Source organism: Nycticebus coucang, chromosome 23, assembly GCF_027406575.1.
Source record: "Nycticebus coucang isolate mNycCou1 chromosome 23, mNycCou1.pri, whole genome shotgun sequence".
Taxonomy (NCBI): domain Eukaryota; kingdom Metazoa; phylum Chordata; class Mammalia; order Primates; family Lorisidae; genus Nycticebus; species Nycticebus coucang.
In genome coordinates this window covers 20,751,103-20,772,466 of record NC_069802.1, presented here as the reverse complement: position 1 = coordinate 20,772,466, position 21,364 = coordinate 20,751,103, and positions in this window count along the sequence as shown.

Sequence of the window (21,364 nt, the reverse complement as noted above, 5' to 3'; positions counted from 1 at the left end):
AGGTGTGGCTTAAAATACTGTTGCCAGCCAGGGAAAGCCAGTAATAAAAAGTGACTGATAGAAAACCAAAGGCTGGAAAACAGTGGTGTCTCACTGCAGTGACCCTGTCACTAACTTGCAGCAAATTCTTGCCTTTTTTTTAATTGTTTTTTTTTTATTATTAAATCATAACTTTGTACATTGGTGCATTTATGGGGTTCAGGGTACTGCTTCAATATACAGTGTGACATGCTTACATTATCAGCTTTCTTTTTGTAATTACGTGCACTTACTTGAGTCACTGAAACAATCCGTTGCCTATCCAGAGGCACATCTGGTTATTTCTTGTGTGATATAAGAAATTTCCCTGAGTAGTTCTATCAAGCCTCTATCATCCCACTGGCTTTTGACACTGCTTTCCTTCAGGGATAAATCCAATGAATCTATTCTAATCATATAACTTATTTCTTTTGCCACCAATTTGTTTAGGAGTAGGTATGAACCCAGATTCAGTCAGTGCAATGTGGGTATAGAGACTCTTCCCAGCAGGACTTCTATAAACAGGACGGCTTTAGTTAAGCAGGTCCATGGTCCACTTGTAACCATTCAATAAAGATAAATAGAAGACATCTTCTGATAAAGCCAATAAATCGGTTTGGTATAAAGACACATGGAAATAACCGGAATTCTTGAGAAAGCTGGTGAACTGCTGAATTAACTCTGAATTTCTTTTAATGTGAGACAATAATTTTTTCTTGATGTTTAGGCTAGTCAAGTTGGAGTTTGCTCATTTTTCATATTTTTCTTTATGACTGAGTTCTAAATGCATGTCTCTCTTTTTTTTTTCTTTTGGCTTTTTTTTTTATTATTTTTTATTTTTTTGTAGAGACAGAGTTTCACTTTATTGCCCTCGGTAGAGTGTCGTGGCATCACACAGCTCACAGCAACCTCCAACTCCTGGGCTTAGGCAATTCTCCTGCCTCAGCCTCCCGAGTAGCTGGGACTACAGGCACCCGCCACAACGCCCGGCTATTTTTTAGCTGCAGTTTGGCCGGGGCTGGGTTTGAACCATATCTGCATGTTTCCCTTTATGTTTGACTTTCCAATTCACCTTGAATCTATGTTTAAATTTATAACATAAATTACATTTTTCCCTTCTAGACTTGCCCAGGTGTTTTCTAGGACATTCCTTGAGGAAGGAATAGTCTTTTATATAAATGTTAGGGTTTGAAATTGAATGAAGGTGCAGTAATTGTCTGATTTCTTTTATGAATGTATTTATCTTCGTTCGTTCTTTACGAGGTTTTTGTTTCTAATCCTTATCTTAAACATTGTTATTGTTATTAAATTTTAAGCCTTCTTAATTTTGTGAAGGCAAAAGTGGAAAACAAATAAACACTTGTATATGTATAGAGAAAATTGAAAAAAGTAAAAGAAATTGAATGAAGGTATAGATAAGATCTTACTTACTGGTTGTGCAAACACCTTTAAACTCGATCAGGTCTCATTTACTAATTTTTGTTGTTGCTACAATTGCCATTAGTGTCTTCTTCATATCTTTAAGAGTTGTTTCTGCACTTTCTACTAGGATTTTTATAGTTTCATGTCTTATCTTTAAATCTTTTAACCATCATGAGTTAATTTTTTTTCCTTTTTTTTTAATTGTTAAATCATAGCTGTGTACATTAATGCAGTCATGGGGCACCATACACTGGTTTTATAGACCGTTTGACACATTTTCATCACACTGGTTAACACAGCTTCCCCGGCATTTTCTTACTTACTGTGTTAAGACATTTACATTCTACATTTACTAAGTTTCACATGTACCCTTGTAAGATGCACCACAGGTGTAGTCCCACCAATCACCCTCCCTCTGCCCATCCAACCCCCTCCCTCCCTTCCCTCTCCCCTTACCCCATTCTTAGGCTATAACTGGGTTATAGCTTTCATGTGAAAGCCATAAATTAGTTTCATAGTAGGGCTGAGTACATTGGATACTTTTTCTTCCATTCTTGAGATACTTTACTAAGAAGAATATGTTCCAGCTCCATCCGTGTAAACATGAAAGAGGTAAAGCCTCCATCTTTCTTTAAGGCTGCATAATATTCCGTGGTGTACATATACCACAATTTATTAATCCATTCACGGATAGATGGGCACTTGGGCTTTTTCCATGACTTAGGAATTATGAATTGGGCTGCAATAAACATTCTGGTACAAGTATCTTTGTTATAATGTGATTTTTGGTCTTCTGGGTATATACCTAGTGGAGGAATTATAGGATTGGATGGCAGATCTATTTTTAGATCTCTAAGTATTCTTCAAACATCTTCCCAAAAGGAATGTATTAATTTGCATTCCCACCAGCCCTGTAGAAGTATTCCCTTTTCTCCACATCCTCACCAGCATTTTTTATTTTACTTTTTATCTTTTTGATAATAGCCATTCTAAATGGTGTGTGATTATATCCCATTGTGGCTTTGATTTATTTGTCCCTGAAGACTAGCGATGTTGAGCATTTTTCATATACCTGCTGGCCATTTGCATGTTTTCTTTTGAAAAATGTCTTACAATACAATGTTGTAAAAGTTTAAAGAAAAACAAACATAAGTAACAAACAAATTGCTACAGTATGAGAAGCATAGCAAGGTAAACACACAAGAGGTCCAGCGACAGGCACATCAGGTGTTCAGGAAAGTAAGGAAGAAACAGCATTGATGCTGAGTTCTGACATAGGAAAAGAGATTACCTATGCAAAGAGTAGGTAAGAGGGATCCAGACAAAGCATGTGGCATATGCAAAAGGCCTGAGGCAGGAGGGAGATTAGCATATTTGGGAGTGTGAAAGATTTAGTGTAGCTGGAGCCAGGGCAATACCGAAGTTGGAGAGAAAGTTAGATCAATGCATACATCATAACATGTTAAATCTTCTTATAGATCCTGTGAGGCCAGACTGCACCTGGCACAATGTCGCCTTTTCTTGGCTTTCTCTTATTTGCTACATGCTTCTCTTCTTACTTTTTCTCAGACTATGTGCCTAGTAAACCATTCCTATCTAAATCCTTGTTTCAAAGTCAGTTTTCAAAATAGTGATAAATCAGGCCTATGTCCACCGTATAAAAATTCAGATATTAAAAAATGCAGGCCAGGTGCAGTGGCTCACGCCTGTAATCCTAGAAATCAGGGAGGCCGAGGCGGGTGGATTACCTGAGTTCAAAGATTCAAGACCAGCCTGAGCCAGTGAGTGACTCTGCCTCACTGGGGTGGGTGTTTTTAGTTCCAGCTAACACAAGAGAATCTCTTGAGTCTTAGAGTTTGAGGTTGCTGTGAGATATGAGGCCACAGCAGTCTACCGAGGGCAACAAAGTAAGCTAATGCATTTTTCTCATTTTTAGCAATAAGCTGAAGCTCAAGCAATTTGGGAATTCCTATCAAGAGCTTGGCAGAAAGGTCATGCTTTATGACCCCATAATCTTCTCTTTATGGAATATAGCCTAAGGAGGTAGTCATAAACTTAAAGGTTTACATATAGATATTTTCATCTGACTATTATATAGAATAGTAAAAAATCTGGAAGCCATTTAAATGTCCAAAATACAAGAAAGGGTAAACATATTGGAGCATGTGCACTGGCGTATTTATCATATAATCAAAAGGCTACTTTAAATGAATATTTAAGAGATGTGAGAAAACTCTCAAGTTGAGGTGGAAAAAAAGAAAAAAACAGGTACATTCATTAGAAGAATAGAATGGAAGGAATATATCCAATTATTAATAGTGGTTATCTCTGGGGAGTTGATTTATATTTTCTTTTTAAACCATTCTACATTTTTCTAAAACTTTACAGAGCAAGCATACATTACTTTTATCAATATTTGCTTTAAAAAAAGAAATATAAATTGAGGCTTACGGAATTACAATGACATATTCCAAGGTGAAATAGACACACCACTCAGGAATACAGCTAGAATTTTGATTCTTAATGTCAGTCTCTCTATTCTCCCATAATACAATATTTGTGTGTGGGTGTTTGTGTGTGTGTACCAGAAAGTTCAAAAATGAATTGATTGGTTTGACATTATTTAGTAACTTAATGGCATAGCTGGAGCTAGCGTTAAGGGTCTAATTAAATATTTTATGTCTTCCCTTTCTGCTTTTCTCCTTCTATCTCTTCTCTTGTCTTTCTTCTCAACCTCAAACTATTGGGATCAAGTGATCCTCTTGTCTTAGGCTCCAGAGTAGCTGGGACTATGGGCAACCACGTCAGTGCATTGCTATGTTTTTTAGAGATGGAGTCTCTCTCTTGCTCAGGCTGGTCTCAAACTCGTGAGCTCAAGCAATTCACCCACCTAGCCCTCCCAGAGTGCTAGGATTACAGGAGTGAGCTACTGTGCCCAGCCTGTGAATTGTATTTCTTGATATCTCTGTATGGTAGTGTAACTATTCATGTAGCAAAAGTCATCTGAATTGTTTCTGGTTTGGGGTTATTATGAAGAGAGTTGCTATAAATATTGATGCACAAGTTTTATTGTGAGTGAAGCCTTCATTTCTCTGGAATAAATGCTCAAGAGTGTTGCTTCTGGATTGCATAATAATTGCATGTCCAGTTTTATAAGAGGTGCTTTTCAATAGCAGTGCAGTGCCACCATTTTTGGTTCTCACCAGTGACACATGAGTGGTGCAGGTTCTCCTCATCCCATCAACACTTGGTACTGTCAATATTTATTTTAGCCATCTGGTAGATATAGCTTGTTTGTGGTGACATATTTTTGTGATTTTTACTTGCATTTCACAGATGGTTAATGTGAGTGAATATCTTTTCATGTGTATACTTGCCATATCCACTTTGGTGGTGTGTCTGTTTTTGTCTTTTGTCCATTTTCTAGTTGTATTTTTTGTTTGTTTATATTTATCTGTATCTACTGCTGTGTTTTGAGAGTTCTTAATGAAATCTAGATTTTAACCCATGGTAGGGTTTTATGGAGTGCAATTTTTTTGTATACCTCGTTCAAATTATTATGCCCTCTTACTGGATTGGTTTTTTCCTCATTATCCTCCATCCCTCTTTTCCTGTAGTAATTTTGCTTCATTATCCACTTCACCTAAAATTTATATAGCCATTCTCACTTTTTGATTCCATTTTGCATGGTATATATTATATCCTTCCATACTTTTACTTTAACCTACCTGTGTCATTTATTGCAAACACATATAGTCAACTCACGATTTTTTATTCACTATATCAATATCTCCTTTTTGATTGATGGAATTAGATCATTCCATTTAAGCTTTAGAATGCTAGAGCTTAAGTTTGTCATTTTTATTTATTTCATTTTTGTTCCTATTCTTCTGTTTCTCTTCTCGTAAGTTTGAACTTTCAAAAGACTTTTTCTTGATTATAGTATTTTTAATGTATTTACTTGTATAGTTTTGTGGCAGTCATTGAGGGTATTGCAGTTTTTTTTCTATCATTCTAGTTGTATAACAATTTTTCACTTTGAGTGAATTTCGGAAACCTCACTTCCATTCAGCTTCTTTTGGTTTCGCATTTTTAAATATTGTTATCTTAAGGATGATTAGATAACGGTATGTAAGAGAGCAGGCTTGTAAGAGAGGTCATCAGTTCTTGAGGCAGGTGCTGGGAGCAGGACAATCTCTGAGCCTGGGTGGAAATGTTTTGCAGCCTGGAGACAAGCCCTCAACCAACTTAGTGCGCTAATGACATAAGATCTGTTGCTCATGGAAAAAGCCCAAGTGCCCATCGATCGATGAATGGATTAATAAATTGTGGTATATGTACACCATGGAATATTATACAGCCTTAAAGAAAGATGGAGACTTTACCTCTTTCATGTTTACATGGATGGAGCTGGAACATATTCTTCTTAGTAAAGTATCTCAAGAATGGAAGAAAAAGTATCCAATGTACTCAGCCCTACTATGAAACGAATTTATGGCTATAACCCAGTTATAACCTAAGAATAGGGGGAAGGAGGAGAGGGAGGGGCAAGATGGGCGGAGGGAAGGTGATTGGTGTGATTACACCTGTGGTGCATCTTACAAGGGTACATGTGAAACTTAGTAAATGTAGAATATAAATGTCTTAATGCAATAACTAAGAAAATGCCAGGAAGGCTATGTTAACCAGTATAATGAAAATGTGTCAAACTGTTTATAAAACTAGTGTGTGGTGCCCCATGGTCGCATTAATGTACACAGTTATAATTTAATAAAAAAAAAAAAGATCTGTCACTCCTTAGCAAGCCGGTATTGGACCTTGAACATTGTGGTGCAACAGGGTAGGAGTCAAGCTCAGGGGAAAGAGCATGTAGCGACCCTTAAGCACATGATCCTAATATGTGGGCCCCCCACACCTATGTATAATGCTTCAATGAAAGGCCACAGGCAGAGGTCACTCGGGGGCTTCCCTGCACCTGTGGGAAGTCCACCTCTTGCAAGCGTTTGTACTTCTATCCGTGTCCCAGCTGTTTTATCCCCACGGTGACAGGGTGCCACAGTGGCACCAACAATGGTATACATTTTTGTTTCACTCAAACTTTGCTTCTATAACTCATGAGGGAAGGAATTGTTCTTGGTCATTTCATTGTTCCCTCTTTCTTCCTATATTTCCGAGATTACTTTGAGTCTGGGTTAAGAGAAATAAGGCACCATGGTGCTATGTCATCTGTCTATGTTTGAAGTTACAAATAGTTCACCTCCTTTTCTTTTTTTTTAACAACCTTCCAGAGATTTCCTTTGGTTGACCCATTTATTATTTCCAGGATTTATAGTTGCACTTAGAGGTGAAGATCAGTAAAAAAAAATTTTCTATATGTGTGTTTATGCTTTATTTTATAATTCATTTCTGAAAACAAAAATTAAGGGGTGCTGAAAATAGGCTTTATTAAAATGTTTAGTAAAACTTATAAAAGAGTGAACATGAATTTTGTTACTTTTTTCTATTTTGGCATGTTCCCCTAATGAACATATTTCTGAATGTACCTACCTCATCTTTTCTATGGTCATTCATGACCCTGTACCATATCCTGTAAGTACTGGTTCCCAAGTTCACGTTCATCTCTAATGACTACTGGCTTATCACTGCTTCTGATTCCTGTTTGTATACTTCTGCCATCAACACAGTTGACAGGTATTTTGAAAACTTTGACAGCTCCTAATTTTGTAGCAAGAAACACATCTTCTTTATGCCATAATTGCAAAATCTTTCAATTATAGATGTGTAACTATCATTTACTTAACCAATTAATTATTTCATTTCTGCTTTAATTACTTTCTGCTACCATGTATATTCATGTACCTCCGATATTTGTCCACTTAGAGACTATTTTAAGTATACTTTGGCACACAGGCATCATTAATGACGAAAAGAATGCTGTCTCATTTTTTTAGCAAAATAGGATGGTGCAGATTTTTGTCACAAAGCACTGTGTGATTAAGTTTTACCTGTTGAATCACTACCAGGATGAGAATGATATTTGTTTTACTCCTTAAAAATATATGTTATACATCAATTCTTTAGTTTGAGAACATTTATTCAGTATGTTATCATTAAATATATATCGTCTGAAATTTACTTATAGGATCGATTTCATCATCTTTACAATCTGGTGTCAGTGCTGCTGTCTGGCTTTTTGCATTCACTTCTGATTCATCTAATTAGAGTGAAATGGAATCTTTTGGTTATTTCCTTTTCTTTGCCTTTAAGAAAAGAAAATAATGAATTGTGAATTTGAACTGTGTTCAACAGAATCTGGATAGAAGAAAAGAAATATGGTGCTTCTAATCTTATTTATTTTCTTTTTAAACTTTATGCAGGCTGGATGAGATGGCTCACACCTGTAATCCTAGCACTCTGGGAGGCTGAAGTGGGAGGATTTTGAGCTCAGGAGTTCAAGACCAGCCTGAGCAACAGCCTGTCCCTACTACAAATAGAAAAATTAGTCAGGTATTGTGGTGGTTCCTGTAGTCCCATCTGCTTGGGAGGCTGAGGCAAGAGGATTGCTTAAGCAAACCCAGGAGTTTGAGGTTGCTTTGAGCTATGATGCCTTGGTGCTCTAGGCTGAGGTACCAGAGTGAGGCTCTGTCTCAGAAACAGATGATAATAATAATAAACTTTATGCAATAATTTAGCCTCTGTAATAAAGACACCAAAAAGTTTTTGCATTAATGAGAATTTATTTTACCATTGTGTTATTGTTCAAAGGGACTTCTGCTTTCTTATTTTAATCTATTTTAGCACAGTTGGGTATAATTTATGAGCAATGATTAAATAGCAACGCTAGTGATTAATACTAACGATTAGTAGTGTAAATAGCTAATAAGATGATAAAATAGAAAAATGTTCCAAGATACAGAAAAAAATATCACCCACATCCTTGAAAGTAAATTACATTTACAAAGAGTACAGTGAATCCCTACTATAATTGTAAGGTAAATTACATTAAGTTTATTAAAAGTAAGTAACTCTTTCCTTCAAAGAGATCCAGGAAAGAATACAATTTATAAAACATATATATCCCGACATTTAGTGAAAACTCCTCAGAAAAGGAACAGAAAAAATAAAATTGGGCTTAATGCATCTCGATATCTGGGGGGTTAATTTCAAAGGATTACTGTTGCAGAAAAGGATACAGAGACTCCAAAAAGAAAACTTACCAATAGAAATGGGAGTCTGCAAATGATAAATTTCAGTCTTAATTATAGTTTATATTAATTAATTTTTGGTAAAACTTGAAAGATTATGTGATCCCTTGGGCATTTTGAAATTGTCATGTGTATTGTTAAATGACATGAATAGTTTTCAGTGACGCGATTTTAGAGCAAATATTGATGTCTTCAAATATAATTGTTAGATCATACTTCAACTCTAACCAATGGAATATAAATTCTATAGGACTTTATTCCTCCTCTACTCTTTAAAAATTATGGGACATTTCTCCAGTAAAATCTGGAAGTCTTACCTCTTTTGTTTTTTCCCTGTACTATTTCCCATCCATTTTCGTCACAAAATTTAGTCTTAATGTCATGTTAAAGATCTTTTATTTATCATCCATTTTTACTTCTCTGCAACTAGTGTGTGTGTGTGTGTGTGTGTGTGTGTGAGATTAAATGTATTTTAGTAATAGTTACCATTGTCTCTAAGTGTTATTCTATTTCCTTCTGGATCTAAAAATCTAAATGAATGATTACTAATTATCAGTTGGTTGAAAGATTTTCTTTCCTTTTAAAAAGTATTTGTGTACTTAATTTTAATTCCTACATTGTCATTATACTTATTTATGGTACACAATTTGGTATTTGTTGATCCATAGCTATGCTGTGTAAATGATCCAATCAGGGTAGTTAGTGTATTCATGACTTCATGCAATTAGTATTTCTTTGTGGCAAGAACGTTCAAACGTCTCTTCTTCCAGCTGCTTTGTAATATATAATATTTTACTGTTAACCACACTTTACTGAGCAAGATCGTCAGAATTTATTTCATTCAACTAATTGGAACTTCGTACAGTTAATCGACCTTTCCCTATCCTCTTTCTACCCTCCTCTTCCCCATGTCAGGTAACTGCTATTCGATTCTCTGCTTCTATGATACTATACTTTCTTTTTTTTTTTTTTTTTTTTTGTAGAGATAGAGTCTCACTTTATGGCCCTCAGTAGAGTGCCGTGGCCTCACACAGCTCACAGCAACCTCCAACTCCTGGGCTTACGCGATTCTCCTGCCTCAGCCTCCCGAGCAGCTGGGACTACAGGCGCCCGCCACAACGCCAGGCTATTTTTTGATTGCCATTTGGCCGGGTCCAGGTTTGAACCCGCCACCCTCGGTATATGGGGCCAGCGCCTTACCGACTGAGCCACAGGCGCCACCCTATACTTTCATTGTTTAATTCCACACAGGGGTGAAATCATGCAGTCTTTTTTTTTTTTTTTTTCTGTGTCAGGCATTTTTCATTTAGTATTATGTCCCCTGGGTTTATCCGCGCTGCCAGAGATGATAGGATTTCATTCATTTATCAGGCTGAACAGTGTCCTATTGTGTGTATGTATACTTTTTTCTTTGTCCAGTCATCCATTATTGGACACTTAGATTATGCCTTGGGTATAATAAATACTACTGCAACAAACGTGAGAGTACAGGTATCTCTTCCACATATTAATTGCACTTTCTTTGAATATTTATACCCAGTAGTAGAATTGCTGCTTTATATGGTAGTCTATTTTTAATTATTTTAGGAAACTCCACATTGCTTTCCATAATGGGTTTACTGGTTTAGGATCTCACCAATGGTGTGGACATGTTCTCTCTTCCACATCCTTGCCAATACTAATTTTCTTTTATCTTTTTGATAATATGTATTCTAAATGGAGCAAAGTGATATCTTACTGTGGTTTTAATTTGCATTTCTCTGATGCTTTGTGAAGTTGAGCATTTTCATACCCATGTTGACCATTTATATGTCTTCTCTTGAGAAATGTCTATGAAGCTGTTTTTCCCATCTATAAATCAGGTTGTTTTCTTTCTTTCATCTCTTCTAATTTTCTTTGTTGTTGAGTAGTTTAAATACCATATATATTTGGATGTTTGCCCTTTGGCAGATGTATAGTTTGCAAATATTTTCTTTCGTTCTGTATGTTCTCACTTCACCTTGTTAATAATTTATTTGCTGTACAAAATTTTTTCTTGTTTGATGCAATCACATTTGTCTATTTTTGATTTTGCTGTCCATGATTCTGAAGTTTTTATTTATTTATTTTTTTTCAAAGACAGAGTCTCACTTTGTCACCCTCAGTAGAGTGCCACAGTGTCATAGCTCACAGCAATCTTTAACTCTTGGGCTCAAGCAATTCTCATGCCTAAGCCTCCTGAGTAGCTGGCAACACAGCTTTCCACCACAACACCTGGCTATTTAAAAAATCCTTGCCAATTCAATGTTGTGAAGTGTTTATCTTATCTTTTCTTCCAGTAGTTTCATAGTTTGGGGCTTTATATTTAAGTTTTTAATCCATTTTGAGTTTTTTTTTTTTTTAATATATGGTGAATGGTAGGGGCCTAATCTCATTCTTCTGGGTGTGGATTTGTTTATTTATTTTTTTTCCGGCACCATTTATGAGCAGATTATCTTTTCTCTAGAGTATGTCCTTGACAACTTTGTCCTAAGTTAGTTGGCTGTAAATATGTGCATTTATTTCTGGCCTCTGTATTTTTTCCCATGGGTGTATGTATCAGTTTTTATGCTGGTACCAGGCCATTTTGGTTACTACAGCATTGTAGTATGTTTTTAAGTCAGGTATGATCCGTGTTTTGTTCCTTTTTTTCAGGATTGCTATTAAAATTTGAGATCTTTTTGGTTCCAAATGAATTTGGGATTGTTTTTCTATTTCTTTGAAGAATGTCATTGCAGTTTGATAGTTGATTACATTAAATCTGCAATTGCTTTAGGTGGTATGGAGATTTTAACAATATTAATTCTTCAATCATAAAATCAGGACATCTTTACATTTATTTCTGTCATTTTAACTATCTTTTACCACAAACTACCTTTTATAATTTTCAGTGTGGAGATATGTCATCTAATTGGTTAAATTTCTTACCAGGTATAATTTTTTTGTAGCTATTGTAAATGAAATTATTTTAGTTCATTTAAGAGTATAAAAGCACTGCTGAGTTTTGTATGTTCATCTTATACTCTGAAATCTTCCTAAACTTGTTTATTATTTCTAAAAATTTGTAATGGTGGAATCTTTCAGGTTTTTTTTTTTACATTTAAAATCATGTCATCTGTAAACAGGGACAATGTGATTTTCTCCCTTTAAATTTATGCCTCTTATTTATTTCTCTTGTCTGATTGCTCTGGCTAGGACTTCTAGTAATTGTGTTAAATGGGTGGTGAAAACAGGCATCCTTGTCTTGATCCTGATCTTAATGGAACAAACGTGTAGCTTTTCCCCCATGCAGCATGTATTAGCTGTCAGTTCATCATTTATGGCCTTTATTGTGCTTGATTCACGTGCTTCCTATATTTAATAGTTGACAATTTTTTTTTTTTTTTTTTTGCAGAGCCAGAGTCTCACCTTACCGCCCTCAGTAGAGTGCCACGATGTACACAGGACTCACAGCAACCTCTAGCTCTTGGGCTTCCGCGATTCTCCTGCCTCAGCCTCCCAAGCAGCTGGGATTACAGGCGCCCGCCACAACGCCCATAAGAGGCATAAATTTAAAGGGAGAAAATCACATTGTCCCTGTTTACAGATGACATGATTTTAAATGTAAAAAAAAACCTGAAAGATTCCACCATTACAAATTTTTAGAAATAATAAACAAGTTTAGGCTGGTGGTGCCTGTGGCTCAGTGAGTAAGGCGCCAGCCCCATATACCGAGGGTGGTGGGTTCAAACCCAGCCCCAGCTGAACTGCAACCAAAAATAGTTGACAGTTTTTTATCATGAAGGGATGTTGAATTTCGGTAAATACCTTTTCTGTATCTATTAAAATAGTCATTTTTATTAATTGACATATGTTAAACTCTCTGCCTGCTTGAGATAAATCTCACTAGATTATAGTGAATTGTCTCTTTAATAATATTGTTGGATTTTGTTGGCCAGAAATTGGTTGAGAAATTTTGCATCTATATTCATTGGAGATAGTGGCCTATAGTTTGTTTCTTTCTTTGTTCTGTTTTTTATGTATTGTGATGTTTTGGAATCAGGGTAATGCTGGCCTCATTAAACGAATTTGAAAATATTCTCTCCCCTTTCCAGACAAAAGAAGACTGACTGGAGACATCAGCTACCAGATTGTCTCAGAAAGAAGAAAAAGTTTAGGATGAAAAGGAAACAAGCAGACAGGTGTAATCCTGAAGGGAACGTACCATATCCTACAATAGATTCCACAGGAAGAAGTTGCAGAGTAGGCTGTGGTGCGATGGACTCACACCTGTAATCCCAGCACTCTGGGGGTGTGGTGTGGGGGAGGCTTGGATTGCCTGAGCTCACAGGTTCAAGACCAGCCTGAGCAAGAGAGAGACCCCCTCCATCTCTAAAAATAGTCAGGTGTTGTGGCTGGCACCTGTAGTCCCAGCTACTCTGGAGGCTGAGACAAGAGAATCACTTGAGCCCAAGAGTTTGAGGTTGCTGTGAGCTGAGATACCAGGGCGCTCTATTGAGGGCGACAAAGTGAGACTCTGTCTCAAAATAAATAAATAAATATATAAATAAATAAATATTACAGAGTAGAGCAAGAAGCAGCAAGATATGGGCGAGGACAACCCTGGAGAGGCTTACAGTCTAGCAAGAAGGGTGGGTGGAGCGGTGCGCTGCTGCTTCCGTGGTTCTCTGACAGTGGCAGGGCTCCCAAGCTTCTGCAGAAACTTTCTGCCCACGTGAGCACGGAGGCTGCAGTTGCCGGTGAGCTGGGAGCTTCCTGCGGACAGGACACCAGGCTCTCAGCCCCCACCCCGCCCAACACCCCGCTTCCCAGCCCTGCAGACCTGAGCTGGGCGGCAGATGGAAAGTTCCTTTTCTACCCACCGTGGCTTCTGTCCTTCCCAAGGGGCTTCATCTCCTCGGGTTAGTCCTGCCCATTTCTGTGCAGCGATTTCCCAATTCCGGCCCACACTGCGGGATCCACAGGAGACCCGCGGGTCTTTGCTGGTTTCCAAGATCCCAGAGCCTGGACATTCTGGGAAGATGATCTCCAACCTGAGTGCTACCCTTCCTCCATACAGATTTTCCCCAACCTGTGGTTGCTGAGAAAGATGACTGCGCGGCTACACCGAGATTTCCACAGAGTGTGAGGCTCAGGCCTCTGCTCTCGGGGTCCTGCAGCGGGCTGAGGGGTATTCAGACTGTGAGCGCCCCCCCTGCTGGCTCGCCCTGGTGCTGCATGTGTGGCGGCCCCATCAGAGTTGGGAAGTCCCGTCTTGGAGGGAGAGCGATCCTGAGTCTAGGGCTCACTCTCACCAATTTAAGGTTAATTTTTTTCTTATTTTTCTAGTCTCTTAAAACTACCAAGCAATCTTTCTTCTTCTTCTTCTTCTTTTTTTTAATGTAGGCATGTATTTGCTATATAATTCTTTCATATCATTGCTGTTTCCAATGTCATTTTCTCTAGAAAAGTTTTAACTTTGAATTTATTTTTTAACCCTTTTTTTTTTTGTTTAACAGCATGTTGTTTAATTGTCATATATTTGTAGTGTTCCTGAAGTTCTTCTTGTTGTTGATTTTTAGTTTTGCGTCATTATGTTCCGAAAAGACACTGGATATGATCATAATCTCCTTAAATTGATTAAGACTTGTTCTACGCCTAACATTTCATCTATTCTGTAGAATGTCTCAAGTGCATTTGAGAAGAAAACATATTCTTTAGCTATTGGATAGAATGTTCTGCAAATGTTAGCTCCATTTGGTCTATGGGAAAATTCAAGTCACACTTTTCTTTGTTGATTTTTTTTTTTATCTGACTTATCTGTCCATTGTGAAAAGTGAGGTACTAAAGTCCCCTACCTCAACTTGTATGGCAACCTAGCTCTCCTTTTAGGTCTGAATAGTGTAAATCTAAAGGAATTATTACTGAAAGTCATGGATAACATAAATACATTGCACATTTTAAAAAACAAAATTAAAATTAAAACGTTGTCCAAATGATTCTTTTAATAATATAGACGAATTGGGGATATATATTACCTTGATGAAGAAGGTAAGGAGAATTTGAAATCCTTCATCTTCCAAAATATGCCCTGGGAATGGTAAACACTATCCTTTGTGGGGAACATAAAAGAGAGAGTGATCATTTGTACACAGAGCCCCAACATAGTCAGACTATTGTTTTCAAATTTTTGAAATTTACAGAAAGGAAAATCAATTATTTTATTAATAATACAAGCTTTAAAAAGTTGATCAATTTGACTACCTTTATGATTTCCAGTGAAAAAAGAAACAAAAATCAGCTGTCAACTATGTCTAAATGATTTATAAAAGCAATGTTTATTGTTTTGTAATCTATTAAGATTACTGGATATTTAGTCTGTTTTATTATAACTCAGTTTCTCTAAAGTATTTAGTTTTCATTTAAAATCAAATTTGTTGTTATGATATTACATTTTATTTTTCTAAATGAAATCTAAGTATACTCATGCCCATATTTTTATAACTTTTTTTACTTTCCAGAGTATATTATCCATATGTTAAAATTTCATCAAATGTATTTTATAGCTTTACTTGTATTATTTATTAACCAAATATCATAAAATGCTATGGTAGGTAGAATAAAGGCTCTAATCCCTGGAGCATGTAAATAGGTTACTATGTGTGGCAAAGGGCACTTTGCAGAGATGATTAATGTTACAGACCTTGAGAATGAGCAATTACCTTGGATTATTCAGGTGGGCCTATGGTGATTTAAACATAGCCTGTACATTGGTTTCTGAGGCTGCAGTGCCAAAGTGCTACAAACTGGATGGTAAAAGCAATGGAAATTGATTGTCTAGCATACTGGGATACTTCTGAGATCTGCAAGGGAGAAGGAATGACTCTTTCCTAGCTTCTGGTAGCCTCAGATGTTCCTTTGCTTGTAGATTGCATTTCCTCTGTGATTTTATATCAGCTTCCCTCATATGTCTCTCTCTTTGTCCAAATTCCCTCTTTCCTAAGGACCTTAGTCAGATTAGATTAGAGCCTACCCTAATGACTCATTTAACTTGATTACCTCTGTAAAGGCCTTCTCTGCAATAGGGTCATATTCTGAGGTACTGGGGGTTAGGATTCCAACATACTGTTTTTAGGGGGGGACCCAGACAACCTGTAACAGCCTGTTTCATATATTTTTATTACTATCATTACTAAACCAGGAGTTAAATCTGTGTCAAGCAGGCATGTCATGCCTCATACTGTTCTGTGTGTGGACTCCAGATGGTCAAAATCTGTATTCTGTGAACGCTGCAGAGAAACAAGAGCTGAAAAATGGAAAATGGTAAAAATTTATTCCATAAATGCCAGAAAACCAAACTCATTGTTCAAGAATTGGCACACGAACCTGCTCATTACCTCTGATTCAAGAAAGAGTTTGTGATCATAGCACCTTTGCCAAGGTCCTATAAATGATGCCATAAATATGGAAAAAAATGAGGATGGCTGACTTTTAATCAAGAGAATAAAAAGCTGTGGCATTTTTTCTGGTTTTGGATGTGGTGGTACCAAAACTGCCTCTTCTTTTTTTTTTTTTTTTTTGCCTCTTCTAATACAAAGATTCTCAAGTTGTTATTTTTAAAAGTTTTATTTTTCTTTAATATAACACAGACATATTGGGCGGCGCCTGTGGCTCAAGGAGTAGGGCGCCGGTCCCATATGCCGGAGGTGGCAGGTTCAAACCTAGCCCCGGCCAAAAACCAAAAAAAAAAAAAAAAAAAAAAAAAAAAATATATATATATATATATATATATATATATATATAACACAGACATAGTTTCTTTAATATGAAAATAATCATTTACATTTTAGAAAATGCTATTAGCTATAACCTGATACAGAACAGTTATTTATAGTGAGTTCAAGCAAAATATAGATTTTTGATGACATTTTATAGGACTGCTTCAGTATATTTCTCATTATTGTTATACTTCAAATTAAATGTAAATGATTTGTTTCTATAGTAAAATTGAACTGCTTCAAGGTTAGTGCCAAAAATATTGACTAGTCATCTCAACTGTGATTTAACTATGGTAAATTACTTTATCTTTTAAATCATCAAAAGACTAGAAATAACATCACTGAGAGTGAACAAAGCTAATGCTACTCTTATGTAATTATATTAAATATAGCAGAGCATAGGCAGCTACCTCTATACATTGACCATTTCAAGTTGACCTAATTCTCAAAGACTGATATGCACCACATGCACTCCACATACAGCAGTTCTACTTCCTTATGTTGGCCATCTCCATATGTTAACCAATTTTTTATAGTACCTTGGCCAACTTAGAGAGGTACTATCACAGTAGTTTGTTTCACTAAAGAATTGATTTCCAACAGTGACATCTCATTTTTTTTTTTTGCAATTTTTGGCCAGGACTGGGTTTGAACCCACCACCTCCAGCATATGGGGCCAGTGCCCTACACCTTTGAGCCCAGGCGCTGTCCCAACATCTCAAATTTTTTAATAATAAAATGTATTGGCATGAATTTTTTTCTATGTAAAAGGATTAGTCTTAAATTTGTGTGTATTTTTTTTAAATAAATATGTCAGATATAACTATAATTGCAGCCAAGTTTATATGATGTGTCACTTGAGTTTTACAGAAAGAAGACAGTGAGATAGCCATGCAGACAGTTTATTAGGAAAACGTGTGAAAGAGAACAGTAGAACAAAATTGAAAAGTGAAAATTTTCGGAATTTGATACAAAACTAGCATTTGTAAAAGAGAAGGAGGAAATAAATGGGATCACACAGAAAAAAACTCCACCCATTATGCACATTGGATAGTATTGGCCACCTACCAGGAGATCCAAAGCCAAGATTGATGAGAGAAGAACCATGTTGGGCGCCAAGGGAGAAGACCTCATGCCTATATAAGCTCCTGTTAATATATGCTGGTTAATTAATTATTTCTTTGATGTCTTTTTTTTTTTTTTACTGATTTATAGAGATATACATGTATTTCACTCTATAAAATCTATCTTTTTTGTGTAGAACAGTTAAGCAGTTTTTAGTATATGCAGAGGTTTGTGCAACTACCACCCAAATCTATTACCAGAACATTTTGAATATGTCCTAAAGAAAGTTCATATGCCTTACCAGTCATTCCTCATTTCCCTGACACCTAGCTCTCAGAAACTAGCATTGTGCTTTTCTGTCTCTGGATTTGCCAATTCTAGACATTTTACATAAATGGCACCATACAGTATATAACCTTTTAAGTGTGACTTTTTTTCACTTAGCTTAATATTAAAAAGATGCATCCATGTTGTAATGTGTGTCTATAATCATTCTTTCTTCTATTATAGAATAACACTATCAAATGGATATGTGAAATTTTGTTATCCATCATTGTTCAATGAATATTTATGTTGTTTCCACTTTGGGGTATTATGAATGATGCTGCTATGAACAATCATATGCAATATTTTGTGTGGAAATATGTTCACATTTCTCTGGGCTATATATCTAGGAGTGGAATAGTTGGGCCATCAATAACTGTATGTTTATTATCTCAAGAAATTGCCTGAGTGTTTTCTAAAGTGTCTACACCATTTAATGTTTCCACCAGCAATGTATGAGACTTTCCAAATTTTCCACATCCTCACAAATTCATCTTATTGTATGTCTCTGTTATTTTACTTCATCCTAGTGGATAAAGTGGTATTACAATATGACTTGGGTTTACATTCTAGTATTGACTAATGATATCAATCATTTTTTCAAGTGTTCATTGGACATACAAATATATTTTTGGGTGGAAATATCTATTCATGTAATTAGGCCATCGTTTAATCAGGCCATTTGGTTTTATATTGTTGAGTTTTAAGAGTTCATAATATATTCTGGATACTAGTAAATTATCAGCTACATGACTTGTAAATATGTTATCTTTACATCATTACTATGCTGTCTTGATTACTGAAAATTTATAATAAATTTGGAAATCAGAAAGTGAGTCCTCCAACTTTGTTCTTTTCTTTTGAAAATTTTGATTATTGTGGGTCCTTTGTATTTCCGTATGATTTTAGTATCATATAGGAATTAAGTTTTTCAAACCATAAATATAGGATACCAATTTACTTCTTTGGATATTGTATAATTTCCTTCAACAGTGATCTTTGATTTTCTGTGTACAAGTCTTGTACTTTATCTCTTTTAATTTTATTATAAACAATTATTTTCTTAAATTTCACATACATAGACACACATGCATGTATATACACAATTTGAAATTGCTTTATCTTCCTAAATGACCAACCCTCTTTTTCTTATAAAATGTACTTCTTTATCTCTAGTATTTAATTTGGCTGAAAGGTTATTTTGTCTAATATTACTAAAGTGCCTTTAGCTCTTTTTGGCAACTAATTGTATGATATATTTTTTCTATTATTTCATGTTTTAACTATTTGTGTCTCCAAATATAAATATGTCTCTTATAAACAGGGTGTAGTTGTATCATTCTTTTCAGACATTGTGACAATGTTTGCCTTTTGAATGAGAAATTTAATTCATCCACATTTAATGTAATTAATGGCATATTAATATTGATGTCTATGCTTTTTAAATTAATGTTTATTTCTGTGTTTCTTTGCTTTCACATTTTACACTTCAATTTCAAGACATCTTCCTTCTTTGTGTTAAATATGTATTTTATTTTCTACTGTATTTTTGTTTATTTTTAAAATTCCTATTTGCTTTAAATACAGTAGAACCTCCATGGTCTGCCACCTCCCACATTGACAACTTCCTTCAGTTGACCTAATATTCATAGACCAAACACACACCACATGTATGTATCATTAGAGCAGGCCTGGTTCCTTATTGTTGATCACCACTGTAAACTGACTGGTTTGTTACAGTCCCTTGAGCGGTCAACTTAAGGAGTTGTCTACTGTATTATTATATCATGTTGGTTAATGTTTATAGCTAATTGATTTATAACTTCTTTCTTCTCTTGCCTGGCCCATTGCATTACCAGCTTAGTTATTGATTTGGGTCTACCTGTGACTAACATGTCTTTGGCTTGAAAGCTAAAGCAAATCCTGAAAGTGCTCCAACTTTATTTATATGCTATCTATCTGTGCTTTATTATAGCTACATAGCAATTTCTTAAGGAAAAAACCTGAGTATCTGAGTAATTCACCTTCATAACTGTTCTGATAACATATGGCCTTTTCTTTTTTTTCCTTCCAATTCTCTTATTATGCATTAATTTCTTTTCAATCCCTAGGGTTTTATTATTTGCTCAAGGAATATGGGCATAAATGTTTATGTCATCTGAACAAATAGGTCATAGGTGACTTGGACACATTTTAGAAATAATAAATACTTTAACCTAGTTTAAAACTCAATCATTCATGTTTCATGATCAACTTGAAAGAAAAATGTTATTATTCTATCTTACTGATAGAAATTTACCCAGTAAACTTGAAATTAAATTTTTTATATCTTTGCAGTTTGGATGTGAAACTCAATAATTGATGCACAGCAACATTACTATAGGTTTACCTAACATATGTATGATATCGCCCCTGTTGTTTGAAAACACTTTAACCCTTGGGGTTTGCATTCTAAGAATCTATATCAGGTAACTTTACTTAAAAGAAGCTTTCCTCACCCTACATGACCTCTGTCATCCATACCAGCCTCTTTACCACCTAAAAGTCCTTTCCATTCAACTCAAGCTCTGTCAACCTTACCTATATGCACCTTACATAAAAAGTTTACTTACCTTTCCATCATGTTACTGTATCTTATGCTCAGTACTTGCTACTCATTTTTGGCATCTGAGATCGGGTGTTTCTCCTAATGGTTGCCTTCCTCACCCTGCTTGGGATCTAACAGCTGGCCATGAGCCAAACTGCCTCTTACCCATCAACCTTAGTGTGGACATTAAAACTGCTTGACACTATTTAATGACTAATTAAATGTTAATTATTAAAGAATCCCCCCTCTTGTCTCTAACTTATTTCTTTCTCTTTGCAGTAGATATTATTGAAAGCAGGAAAATCAATTAAATTTTAGAAGGAGAGTTGATGAATCAGGACCTACTGAATATCACTTGATTCTCAAATCAGAGTGATAGTACCTGGATAAAAAGGGAAAAGAAGCATTATATTATTTTAGGAATATTAAATGACTTAACATTATATAATAGACTCAAGTAATCTCAGTTGGGCTTGAAAGGGATATGTATTTTATCCAACCATTATTACACACATAAATCCCTTGAGAAAATTCTCAGAAAATAGTTAGGCAGCAGTTTTTCTTAAAAACAATTTTAGTGATATAAAATTTGATATTGTAGCTTTTACTTTTAGGGTCTAATGTTATGTTCTGTAACCAAAAATAAGGAAGTAAATTTTAAAATTTTAATTATTTCTTGCTTCCTACTTCTTCTTCTTTTCCTCTTTAGAATTTGTATATGTTATTTATTATGACAATGTCAGGTGTTTGGGAAACCAGGTGTCTGTTCTCCACGGTCTCTGGTTCTTGGTCCCCAGTAGTGAAGAGTGGTTACTCGTGCCCAGTGGATGGAACAAATATGCAGAGCAAGCAGGTGCAAGCAAGCAAAGTGCCAGAGTTTATTTAAAGCTCATGGGTCAATGGAAAGAGAGGAAGTTAACAACTTAATGGGACATCTCACGCAACTGGAAAAGGAAGAACATTCCAAC